Below are 14,076 nucleotides of genomic sequence, written 5' to 3'. Positions count from 1 at the left end.
GTGAAGTCAGTCTATTTTCTCTAGCCAAGGTTTGAAAACTTGCAAAGATGGAGATAACCCATTCCAGAGAGGCATTAGTCTTGTGATTTCCATTTCACTAAACACTTCCCTAAAATAGAAAGATTTCTTCCAGAAAAGACAACAGGACTAGAGCTTCTTTGTGAGGATGGTTTTGTAATACCCATGTGTGTCAAGATGCTTCGTATAAGCTATACATCTCCAACATAGGCAGTGTATTCTTCATTCAAGGCTAATTACAGGTAAAGAAATATTTATATATTACTTCAGCAAACCTCAATGGCCAGATGATGCAATTCTATTTACCCTCAATGGAAAAAAATCTTTAATTTATTAACTTAGCATGACTGAAAATTTATACCATGCTTGTAATAATAACTGTTATTCAAGTTATTACAGATTTCCCACACTGAGAACTGTGTAACTTGGGGATTTATCTGGTATCTATATATTTCAAACTAATTGTTTCTCTGTATGATGAATTCTATTACTTATTCAAGAAACAGGTGGGATGCCAGTAGGGGTTAGGGGTCAAAATCCCACATTAAACACTTCTTAATTTTTTAGATAATTCACTGAAATTTGCTGTTGTTTTAGGAGTACTGAAGGATCAAGTCTTCATCTCTTTTGCTCCCATGCTATGGAAAACCACTAATATCAGCACAGGAGCTTACTTGCTATATATAACCATTTTGTCTCCTTTATGAAAAGACCTAAATTATACAGGGATGAACAAAATAGCTACCACGAGAAAAAGATTCAGAAACCCAAGGAATCTGCACCACCAGATTTTAATAAGAATGAAGAAAAAGAAGCTATGTGAACACATGGCTTTCTATTTATGTTTCCAGTGAGAAAACTGTGATTTTCATGGGTGTAGAAGACATCAGAACTATTCTGGTTAAAGGAAGAGACTGGTTGCAATAACACTAGAATACCATATTCTAGAATATGGTAGAATACCACTATAACAACATATTAACATGCAAAAGAGATTACTACAGGGAAATGGTAGTTTGAGCAAAGTTCAAATGTTTGTATCACTCCTGAAACAATTTTAAAAATTTTTATTACTCTTGAGAGACTCATGACACACCTAATAGCATATAATGATTATGTAAGTTAGTAATAAATTGGAAGAGATTTAAAAAATATTTCAGGAAAAGAGTGATACCCAAAACAAAACTGAACAACGGAAGTCATTCCTTTAAAAGCAGAAAATACTTTTTTAAAATCTGACAGCAAATTTTATTGATGGAATTAATTGCATATGAAAATCATTGACAGGATGTACAGAATGGACCTGGTAAATTTGGTCTGCGGCTCCCTGGCTTATCAGTTTGGTTGAGAAATACTTATGTATTACAGAAAATACAATACACTCATCTCTGCAACTCAGTAGTCAGAAAAGTCCATTTTCTGATCATTTTTCTGGGTCATTCTATTCATTTAATACATAATGCATTCCCTCCTCCACCTCCTGTTCCAAACATGAATTAGAATTTTTGACCCTGATTCTGCAAGATGCATAAGCATTTCAAATTAAGTACAAAGTGAGGAGCACTTTTGTGTCTGAAATAGAACAATTAAAGGCTGATGTGTAAAAAAAGCTCCATAAACCTTTGTTCCAAATTACCCTTAGATGAACACAGGGGAGGACTTACCTGAAATGCCTGAGACACTTTAAGGGCTCCTTGGTATGAGATAAACATCCCTTTTTCATACCTTGCCCTTTCTGTCCTTATTCCTGCCATCCCATATGTGCCCTTTTACTTTTTGCCCAACATTCATTTTGTATTGAATCCGTTAAGAAAAATAGCCAAAAAGAGTATTTCTCTCTCTTTTTATTTATTTTTTTAAACTGTGTTAGTTTTCTGTCTGTTTAGTGACACTCATGTCGTAGTGATAGAATAAAGGACTGAAAGGTAAATATGCAGCACATGGAAGGAGTAAAAAAGGAGGTGCAAACTTATACTGGCAATACCATTAATGGTAGTTCTGTTTCAAAATTCACTGGATATATCTTGTTCAACTTGAAATAAGTTTTAGTAACTCAAAGTAACTCAACTCCTAGACATGTACAGATGCTGTTTCCTGGATTGATAGGAAGAAGCAAAAGCAGAAAGAAGCAGCTATCTGCCATCTTTCAATTAAAAGAAGAAAAGGAAAAAAAGAAATCCCAAACCCCAAGGTTCTTCAGTACATGTAGTAATAACTGTGGAGCAGCTGAAGTGTCTGCTTCTAGATGTCCCATTTAAAGACACCCAAAACCAATTTTTGGAAATGAAAGTAATCCCAAATTTTGTGACAGAGCAGACTTCTCACAGTTCAATCCCCTATAGGCTTGTTAAATGGAGTTTATTTTGTTGAGGGAAAATACATTTTTAAGTTTAGGTTTTCAAGGTATAAAATAGGATGTGTTCCTGTAGCAAGAGTACTCCTGCCATTTTTAGCAGACCTTTGATCAGATACAGAGATGATATTTGTGATAATAAAGACATTGTTCAAAAACCCCATCAATAAGGAATAGTCAGGGATAGTAGCAGGGAAGAGTCCCACTGATGCTGGAGAGAATGGTGAGGAAGGAAATGAAAGATCACAGAGGGAGATAAAAGAAGCAAAAGTTATAAATGAAATATTTTTCTTCTGTACATCCAACATGGTTTAAGCTGGTGAGGTTCCAACACCCTTGCTGGTTCTGCTAGAGATGTATCAGAGCCTTGTTCTGCCTCTGGCAGGCTGACCCTGCCTGGATGAGAGGTGCCCACCAAAGCTTCTGTATTTCTGCTCTTCAGATGGAGATTTCTGGGGCTGGGCTATATCTCACAAACAAAAAGTGAGAGATCACTGCAATTTTACAGTCGTGTAACAGATCCATTTGTGAAAGTTTGCTTTACTATTGCATCTGTTCTGCATTACAGACATGAACAAATTACATGCTGTAGAAAAAGGGGAAATAGACTATAATTATCATGGCAATGATAGCATCCACTTAGGAAACACTAAAACAGTTCTTTTATGATTATCATACTTTTAGATATGAAACTTTAAAAAAATCAATCTTATGTAAACCACTGACATGTTTTTCTTTAAAATTCTCTTCCATTTGGGAAAATAAAGAATGTCCAATAGTACATTTTTCATTCAGAACAACTCATCATTTACAGTGATTTCTGCAAAATATTTTCTTTTCATGTCAAACAAGAGAAATTTTTTCTCTCTTAATTCAAACAGTCTGAAAAATTATAGAAACCCCAAAAATTTGAAAGTCATAAGCACTCCCTCTAGTGTATGAAACGTAGAGTTGCTAATTTGATGTTAATATGCAGATAAATAACAGGAACTATAAAATGATACTGATAATATACTTATTAACTTTTGTAAAATGTCCATAATAAAAATTACTAAAACCTGGAAATATTATTTTTTTCTTCGTTTTCCTTCCTTCCTTCCTTCCTTCCTTCCTTCCTTCCTTCCTTCCTTCCTTCCTTCCTTCCTTCCTTCCTTCCTTCCTTCCTTCCTTCCTTCCTCTCTTTCTCTCTTTCTTTTTTATTTTTACTCTTTGTTATTTTTACAGTAATTTGTTACTTTAATAATAATAGTAATTATTGGTCATAATTACAATCTTTACAGAGAATGAAGACAATGAAATGTTTTGGGTTTTTTTTCAGATATGAATTATAAGCCATCCTATTATCAATTTTAAAAAGAAAATGATGGATTGAAAAACCATTTCAGAATCTTCAAGGCAATTAAGACTGCAAGGGAATTTGTACTAGAGGCCTGATACTAGTGGCAATCAGACCAAATTTCCTCCTAAACTACTGACGGACAGACAGACAGACACAGATAATAGATATAGAAAGTTATTAGCAGTAAGGTTCAGTTCAGTTATATTTTCCCCTGTGCTATTTCATTGAAACATGCATGGATATATTTCTTCTTCATTTAGTCATGCATTCTAGATTTTCATATAGGAACATTAGTGCTGCATGTGTCTGCATGTTCAGTCATTTCCTGAGCAAACTGTGGGCTCACTGAAGATAGCACAGTGAATACACTTCCCAACAGACATTGAGTTAAAATTATCTTCAGAAATATGCAGACAGCATTTCAGGATGTTTAGTTAATTATGGATATTTGAGCAACACTGTAGATGGTTTGGGGAACACAGACAGTCCTTTTATAACTGTCTGTGTATTTCTCATTCATACATATAAACATATTCTTACTTGTCTTTAAAACTGGGGGTGGTATTTTTTCCTAATGACAGGAATTATTTATTTAAATTTCACATAGCAAAGTATCATAAAGAAAACCATGATGACATAGGACATGAAGATTATTTTTTTATCTCAATGCCGCTGCCAAATCATTTCAGATTAACTTTTATAGATCTTATATTTTAGTGCTTCTCATTGTTATACATGCCCTAATTTTAATATTTTTTCACTGAAAGGTTCAATAATGGAATGTTTATAAAATGCTTATGGGATAGCATATATACTTTTTTACTTTTAAAGTAAAATGAATGCAATATTCAGTAAGAAAAGTATGAAGTATGCTATTTTTTTAGAATTTATGAGACGCATTATTTTTTATAAGTATGGTTAAATATTTGTATTTTGCTGTCCTTAAACAGTGCAAAATTGATAGGAGGCCTCTTGTAGCATTTTAAGTGTATATAGATTACTATACAAGTAACAATGTTTTATTATAAAATGATATGTTATTTTACATATAAAACTACATTATGAATCAGCTTATACTACATATTATAAATTCCTTTATCCTTATATTTATTTACATGATTATTTATAAAATTGAAAAAATAATTTATTCAAAATAAATTATATTTAGTGCAGAACAAGACATGAGAATACGAAATTTTAGGAATTATCATGGGAGAAAGAGAAAATGTATTTGTGACAATTTGAGTTTGCTTCACTGTCTCAGAAGAAGAAGATTTATCTTGAAAAAATAAAGTACAGCTGGTCCAGGTAGAGAAAACCACTGCTGCCAGATTTCAACAGAGTTGTCCTGCCTAGGACAAATTACTTATATCATTTCCATGCTGCTTCCAAATCTGTGCCAAGAGCAACGTGGCTTTAATGGGCCAAGAAATCTTAGCCAAGGTTTGCTGAATTGTAAAAGCAGCAAGTCCTTTTGGTAATAAGTAAGCAAAGAAGAATAATAGATGTAATGTCATGTTCAGAAAAAGTCTTTCTGAAAATTAAGAGTGGGATAACAACTCACATTTTCTACCTGTTAGCATGTTTCTAGGGATGAAGGATTGGTGAAGAAATATTTGATTAGAAATTCAGTTTAAACTTCCAGGTAGTGTGCTTGGGTGCACTTGTTTTGGTCCCAAGAAAAGACAGAATAGAAACAGTGAGGAGCAAAAGCAAAACCACATTTCTCTCCTGCTGTAAGTCTGTGCTATCTCAAAGGCAGTTTGCCTGTGTAAGGAATACAGCAACACACAGGAAAAACAGCAGCTCAAGCAGACATTGGGCACAGGTTCATAAATTGAGGTTTACCATGGCTTATTTTCCAAATCAGCTTATTTCGGAAATAAAAGCTACTTGAATGTTTCCTGATGGGGTTCAAACACAGATCTGCTTCCTTTTCCTCACAGTCAGAGTTTGTGCTCTCCTTCAGGTAAGAAATTACGTGACCTTGATCATAAACTTTCCATGCAGGTTGATTCACTGCCATTCCTTGAAGAAGCTGACAGCCAGACAATTGCCACAGCTTTTCATTGTCTCCTAATTATGAAAACTGTAATTTTATAATTCAGTTCCAGCATAGTAAGACAGCTTTTAGAGACCTTGTCATGTTATATGTCACAACTCTATTAAAAGAAGATGTAGAAATAATGTAGTTTTGTGTATATTATATGGGTGAAAGTTAAAGTGCACTGCAGTAGTCTGTATTCAGCTCTTTCACAATACACCAGCAAAATTTTCTACTCCAGTGTAAAAATCCAAATATAACAATATTCAGCTGCTCAGAGCACAATATAGCTGCAGAGTCTAAATTATGCTTTCCAAAACAAAAGGTCATTTTTTCAAGAAGTAAGTTATCTACTAACACAAGAAAATGGATACAGTTGGATATATTTTGGTGCTATGAGTGAAGCATTTATGTGAATGAATTCCACAGAAAAATCCAATTCAAAAGCAACATGAAGAAAAATTAATCCCATAGTTGTAAAAATAAGTCATTCTGCATTTCAGAAAATGTCAGTTTTCCTATTCTTTAAACTGACTGACCTGGTCTTTTCTCTTTGGAACCAGATTCTTGAATCTACTGAGTGACCTGTGGGAAGTAAAACATTACAGTTCAAAGAAATGCAATATGGTTCCTTGTCCTGCTAGCCTCAGGCATGTTTCTGCTCCTTTTGTGCTTGAATGACAACTGTGTTAGGATACTGCTCAGCTAGGTTAGGATGCTGCTTTTATCTTCTTTTATCTTCTTTTTTTTAGCTAGAGTTTAAAAATTCAGTGTGGCGGAGAGAGTGCATCTGACAATAAAGAACAGGAGATCTCCAAGGAGGAGGCAGATATTGCAGGAAGTCTTTGAGCATTAGGTGGAAATCTGGAGCAGCCTGGAAGTTTGAGGAACTAATGAAAGACATTGAGGAAGAACAGACTTGGGTCTGGCTGGGACCTAGGAACAACTCTTTAGGAGTTGGAGGACAGCCACAAAGGTGAGAAGGAATTGGTGAGGCAGCAACCAATAGTGAAGGATCAATGGAAAGATAAAAGTGAGAAGTGAGACGTCAAGCCAGAGGGGATGTCAAGAAAGAGAAGTAAGTCAATGTCAGGTAGATGCCAGCTGTGAAAAAGACTGGCAACAACTTCTTCCAGGTATCAGCACAAGGCCAATGAAATGTGCAATGTGTTGATTTGTCTTTGGAAGTCTGGGTAAAGTGAAAGTGTCTGTAATAAAGCTTTGAAACTGTTATTACTTCCAAATTTAGGGAATATAGGCAACATTCAAGTCCAGAATGCTGAAGACATACTTCTTCAACTGGATTAGCTTCCCTATGCTGATACCACTTCCAAAAATGACCAAAAGACAGAAAAGGAGTATTTGGCTGACAAAACAGACCTTTGGCCTTTCTTCAGACACAACTGTCACTTGAATACCTGTTTGGTAAATTTAAAGCAGAGTACCTAATAAGTACATTATATACAAGGCATTTCAACACCTTTTGTGTTCTTACAGCTATTGATGAAGCTATGGCAGAAGAAATATTCCGTTGTACAGTTTCATGGTCTTGCTGTCTTCTCCACTGTTCTCCACTGTGGCTGCAGAGAATTCTGCTGCAAAACGAGTTCAGATCTATTTACAGAGACCGTGTGCAAGGTGGTGGTCAGGAGGGATGTTTGTGCTCCACAGCACTGAAATCCTCTTTGTTCCATCAAATCAAATATAATTATGAGTTTGATTTTTTTGTTTGTTTGTTTGCTGGTGGGTTTTTTCTTTCCCCTGAGTGTGGCTTACAAGAGATGGAGTCATAGGATAACAGGTTGGTGTCAGAAAGCCAGTAGGTTTCCTCACTGATAATAAGATTTTACCTTTTACCTCCTGCAGTGGCATTTCTTTACTTTTTTTTCTATGTCTGAGAAACTTCTTAAAGTCAAAATACTCAGGATGGAAACATATCATAATTTCTTTTGACTTTCACATAAAAATAATTCTTCCAAATTTTTTTCTCACGGTTATAGAGGAAAGATGAAAACACAGATATTAAAATATGATTTTGCAAAAATATTCCTTTTATCAAATTGTGTTTCCAACATTATCTTATTCTGAGCTCTGAAGTTCACAATGCAGACTCAAATTTGAATCAAGCCATTTTTATGCTACAGTTTTACCTCATCAAGTGGTGCAAATTTCAAGAATACCACCAAGTATATTTTCTCAGCATGTTTATCTGCTAGCTCCTGAAATTGTCCAAAGTACTTTCAGAGCATGCACACAAACATCTCTGTAGAGGGCTGTAAGAGATCTGTCCTCTAAGTTGCTTTTCCAGACTCCAAGACTAATGAGATAAGGAGCAAATGTTAACTTAGGATCGAAAACACAAATGTAATGAGGTCAGTGTAGAGTGCGAGGTGTTATTAATAATTTTCTCTATATAAAAGATCACCTTTTGGATTTTAAATCAACATTTTATCCTCAAACTTCTAAGGTGTGATTTTTATCTTTGGAGATTAACTAGAAGTTGTTGCTGCTGTGGTTGCTGCTCATGTTTTGCTTCTCTTCACAAAGAGCTAGATACTTGATTGGCACAGAAGGATACACAGCAAGGGTACTAATGGTTCATTCACAAACTCTTGTGTGAGCCTAGAGACTTCTTTGAACATTTGAATTAAGGCAATATATTCTAGCAGTATAGACCTGTAGAGTGCTATTAGCTACTTGATACAGATACACTACAGCTGTGCTTTCACACAATAATCATATTAATATATGTTTGGTTTGGGGGCTTTATTCACTATGAAAAAAAAATCAATTCAGTTCTCCTTTGCATAAAAAAGCATACGTAAAAAGTCACCACTAGTGGCCTTCTGGATAAAAAAGACTAATAATTTTGAATTTTCCTCATTCTTTAGGTTATGTCCTTCTTGACTAAAATCACTGCCTTTTTTTTTACCTCTGTAGATCTCTCAAACATTCAGCCTCAGAAAAAATGAAAAATAAACAGAGTACTCCATGTTATTTCAAGTGAAAATATTAAGTCTTAAAAAAATGTTTAAAATACAGTATTTATGAAAACAGATAATCTGAAGAAGTTGGTTGTGGTAGTTTAGTTCTCTCTTAGTCATAGCACATGAGAAAGAATTGATTTGAAGTAAATATTTATCTATGTATATCAAAGAGAATTTTAATTTTTCAATACTAGCGCAGGACCTGGACTAATGTATGTCTGAATAAATGAGATATTCTTCTCTTTTCCCAGTGTGGGGATATGAGAGTTCTACTTCTCTTTAGAAACATGGAAGATGGAGGTCTTTAGGGAAAATATTTCCTGAAATTCTGAAGTTGATAATCTTTAATGTGTCTCCCCATATAATCAAATATTTGTTGTGGATTTAGGATTGTCTCCACACATTTCTTTAAAGGAAGTTTCTTGTTTTTACAGAGTTTGTAAGACATGATACTTAAAAATTCATGGTCACGGAAGAAAACAGAAACAAATACATTATTATTTTTATATCAGTTACATGTAAGGTGCATTCTTAGTCCTCCAGCAGGAATACATCACTTACTAACAAATTAGTTAGATAAATAATAGAGAAGGGCTCATTGGGGAAAATAGACTCTCAAAACGAGTTAGGGAAATGATCTTTATTCTCTTTAACATACAATCACGCAGTCTAGTAAAACATCATCAGTGAAAAAAGTGGATGGAATATAATTCTGCCCACTGTCCATCTCAGGCCTTCTGTTAGTGTCCATGCTTGCAAAGCAAGATGCAGGAATGTGTCTGGATACAACCATATAAGTGGCAGATGACAAAAAAAAAATTGAGATATTCAACCATATTGCTGAAAGCTCCTGGCTAGGAAAGTGTAACCACAAGTAGGAATGGAAAGATTCTGGAAAATTAGTCAGCTAAAATGTAAACAGAAGAGCTATACAACTCCCAGAAGCAGATACCAAACAAAGACACAATCATTTAAAAATGCATAATATACATCAGTGTACAGTTATCAGCTTACCATGACAGTCACAGATTCCGAGTTTAATTTGGATAAATAGATTGGGAAATAAATGCTGTTTTCAACTGGCTGGTAAGGCTGTTTTCAGTTCAGATAAATTGTTCCACCAAGTAACTTATATTGGCAGGCTTATGAGAAAAGAAAATATGTTTATGAGATGAGAGCACAATTGGGAATGGATTTTATTTATTTAGATATTTTCATATCAGGTGACAAAGCTGTAAGTTTTAAAGGCTCATTGTGCCACTAGCAGCAACCTATATTATAGTATGTCTGACTTGCCTAGGTTGCAGCATATATTTTTTTTTGAAAGTATGAATTGTACAAATAAAACACCTTGTTGCTTTTAAGCTGCTGCAAAGGTTATATATGATTGTGGTACTTTTCACCCAATCATTTTCCAGACAAACTAAAATAGGAGCATTGTTGCTTGTTCTTTCTGTTTTCTTCTCTTTCTTTCTCCATTTGTCTGTATAAACCACATTTATTGACCATGTTTATCAACTTGAAAATGGCAATAAAAATGTAAGTAGTTAAATTTTAGAAATAAACCAGAAAATGCTGGAATTAATTTTGCATGGTTGCTCATAATTTAGTCTTATTATTTTCACATTATAATATAGCTCTGTAACTATCTAATTGTGCAGTTTTAGTAGGAATATTTCCTGGTGAAATAATTGTTTAAGTATTTTTGTTACTATTTTTAAAAGGAAATTGAAAAATCAGAAGTCTGTTGTAGAATCATGTACCTTTTGTTGCAAAATGAGATTTTTAACCTCTATTAAAGGCAGCTAAAACATATTTGAATCACTTTTAAAACCAACCACCAAGAGCTGTAGCTAGAAGATATCTCACAGTGGTTTGAAGATTATGGCATGATACATGGCTCAGAGGATTTACCCATGTTATGTTTTTCTGTTACAAGGAAGGAAGGAAGGAAGGAAGGAAGGAAGGAAGGAAGGAAGGAAGGAAGGAAGGAAGGAAGGAAGGAAGGAAGGGAGGGAGGGAGGGAGGGAGGAAGAGAGGAAGGGAGGAAGGAAGGAAAGGAAGAAGTGGAGATGAAAACTATTACCCCGTGTGGATCCAGCAGCAAGACTTGACTGCTGGAATTTTAATGTCAGTTGGTAAAAGTGATGGTTATCACCTTGATCCTTCAGGGGTGGGGGAAGCTCATGAAACACAAAGTTCAATGGCTTAATATACTCTCGAGTTGACCTGGAATGGCCAGATAACGGCCCTGGGGAGGCAGAGAGGGTAAACTGTTTATTGCAACACTGTGAATCATGTACAGTTCTTTGATGGAAGGTCTAGAAATGAGTCTAAGAGTGCTTCAGGGGACTTTGATAGTTTATGGCACATTCTAAGACATGACAGCTGCCTCTCACTTCAGCATAGTTGTTCCAGTTATGTCCCATCAGAAGAGATGAATACATCCAGGCCTATGAGTGAATGTCCCAGTACCTCCCTCAGAGGGGGAGCCAGTTGTATAAGTGAGAAAATGACATCTTAAAAAGAATTGTCCCTCCTCCACAAGTTCTGTTTCTTATTGTCTTTCTCCCTCCTTATGTGTCTCAAAACCTTCACTTCAATTGGGCTTGCAAACCTGGCCTCAGCAAAGCACATGCTGCTTTAACCAATGGCTAATTTTTTTGTCATTAACACTTACATTTCCTCAAACATTACAAAAAATTAGATAATATAAATGTTTCAGAGACATCAGAAAAGAAAATTAATATTGTGCTTTTCAAAATGCTTTTTGTGCTTGGGTGTTTTTTGTTTTGATTTTGTTTGTTTTGTTTGTTTTTGGTGGGTTTTTTGGGTTCTTTTGTTTTGGTTTGGTTTTTTTTTTAAGTGTAAATCTAGCCAACCAGTTTGTGTAGAACAGTCTAAAATACACAACACCAGTACTACAAATATCCTTAGAAAAGCAAAAAAGTGGCCTGAAATCCATGAAGGTCAGCCAGATTTGATCCAAAGAGTATACCTAATAATTTAAGGTTACTGTATTGTTCTAGACCTGGGAAAAAGTGCATTAAAAGAAACACCTTAAAAACATGCTTTTGTCAATCTTGATATGGAAAGCAAAAGTGTACTGACTTGAACAAAATTTGTAGCTCTGAGCAGTCAAAACAAATTGTTTAGAGATATTGCTTGGATAGCACAAAATGCTCCAGATATATTGCAACATATTGACTCATCTAGGATTAGTATAATATTATTAGTATAACAGAATATAAAAAATTCTTTAATACATTTAATCCCATTCTATGAAAAACAATACTTGCTAGCTGCAAATTTTTCCAAAGAATTTCATCTTGTTGCTAATTATTTTTTCTCCTAAAATTTGCACTCATTGAGAGCAGACACTTTCCTTGGCAGATCTCCAAAGTACTTCCAGTAAATTTACTCTAAAAGCAAGAACTCCAGGACGCATGTAAGCATATGCTGAATTACAGTCTTGACTCATTTATTTTTTTCTCTTTACCTTCATTGGAAAAAAAAGACCATTAGTATAAAAATATGGACAATGAAAACTGAAGGTGTAAAGCTTTCAGCAGCTTTTCACTCAATGAGAAGTGAAAAATATTGACACTAAATTGGAAAAAGCAGCAGATCTGATATACTTCTTGGAATAAGACAGAAATAGAGAAAAACATGTCTTAACTGTGCAATAAGGGGAGGGACAATGGAAGAGGTTTTGACAGGAGTATTTCACAGCATTTTCCACATGAGAGTAAGTGCTTTTAGCAGTGTGTTGAGTGGAAAAAGGATTCAAAAACCATCTCTTGGTCTAAAGACTGTGGTGTGTAACTGTCATGCTAAATTACCTCCATTTGCTTTACACGGAGCAGCTGCAAGTAAGAACAGGTACATGTTAGGACGTGGGATGTTTCTAAACTTTATTCTAAACTTATTTTCAGACATCTTCCATGAAGTTCAGGTTTCCTCTCCATCCTGGTGTTGTTGTATTCCCCATAGCCTGCGAATATAAACAAGGGAAGATTTTTAGGGATGAAGGAAGAACCTTTCAATTGATTAATTTCTCTTGTAACAGACAACGGTTTTCCAAACAAACTGCTTTACTTTATTCTCAAGCTCATTGCAATTAGTATATTCCTATACTAAACCTCTGCTCTTTTCTTCCTTGATGATTTATTTCTGAAAGGGTTGAGTTGGTCAGAGGTAAACAGTGTTACAATAGGTGTCATTCTGAAAGGGTTTAAGTGAATGCACCTGAAATTTCAGGAAGGATGGCACTTTGATCAGTTACTAAGGTATCTGTAGCACAAAATAGATCCCAGACAAAGGGAACAGAACTCACAAATATACGCTGAAATCCCAAAGCTTTAACAGTGGCCAAATTCTCCATCAATATACAGGAACTTGGCTAATCTGTATCACCTTAATGAACAACTACACATGTGTATGTGTGCACACTTATACACATACATACATACAAACAGACATACCTGTGTCAGTTTTCTCTGTAATTTTAAAACATACCTTGTATAAAGTATGGCCTGTTGTGCAGAATCAGTCTTTCATTTCCTACAAATAAAAGCTTGCAACCATTTAAATTAATTCCATTGATTTATCTTCAAAAGCATACAGTCTCTTGAAGAGCTGAATGTAATAAATATTTATTACTGCTGGAATTATGATTTAGGATCATTCACTTAAGAATGAAGGAGAAGGTCAAAATTTAACATCTCAGAAACTGTGAGAAAAGTTGTCTTCAATAAACTATAATGCGGAAAAAAAAAAAACTTTGATGCAATATCACTATTTACCAGTACATCAGGGAAACGATATTACAGTAAAATATATTGAATTCAGAGAATTTAGCTATATGGACATTGGCATAAAGTTCTTGTAACTTTTTTTTTTTTTTTTTTTTTTTTTGAATTGGATTTTTTTATGAGGCTAATGCAAGCAGTTACAAAATGGAGAAATAGAACAATTGAGAATTTGGTCAGAAGGAGTAAAAATTATAATGTATTTTAATAAAATTATGTAGATCTGTTGTGCAAGATAATCAAGAATCTACAAAGATCTAAGGGAATATGAAAATTAATTATCTACACAGTAGAAACAGGAATGTTCTGTATAACAATGCTAGAAATTCAGCAGGGCTGAATTTGCTTCAGTTCCTATGCAGCTTTACAGGGATCAATATTTCCAGTATGAATGCAGAACTGACCTGACATGTTATTAAAGTCATGATATTAAAGTCACTGGAACAACTGGGAAAGTATTGAGAAGCCAAAACAATAAATAAGTCAAATAGAGAAACTCAATATTTACAAAGCAGTATGATAAA

Source organism: Catharus ustulatus, chromosome 3, assembly GCF_009819885.2.
Source record: "Catharus ustulatus isolate bCatUst1 chromosome 3, bCatUst1.pri.v2, whole genome shotgun sequence".
Taxonomy (NCBI): domain Eukaryota; kingdom Metazoa; phylum Chordata; class Aves; order Passeriformes; family Turdidae; genus Catharus; species Catharus ustulatus.
This window is presented reverse-complemented; position numbering follows the sequence as displayed.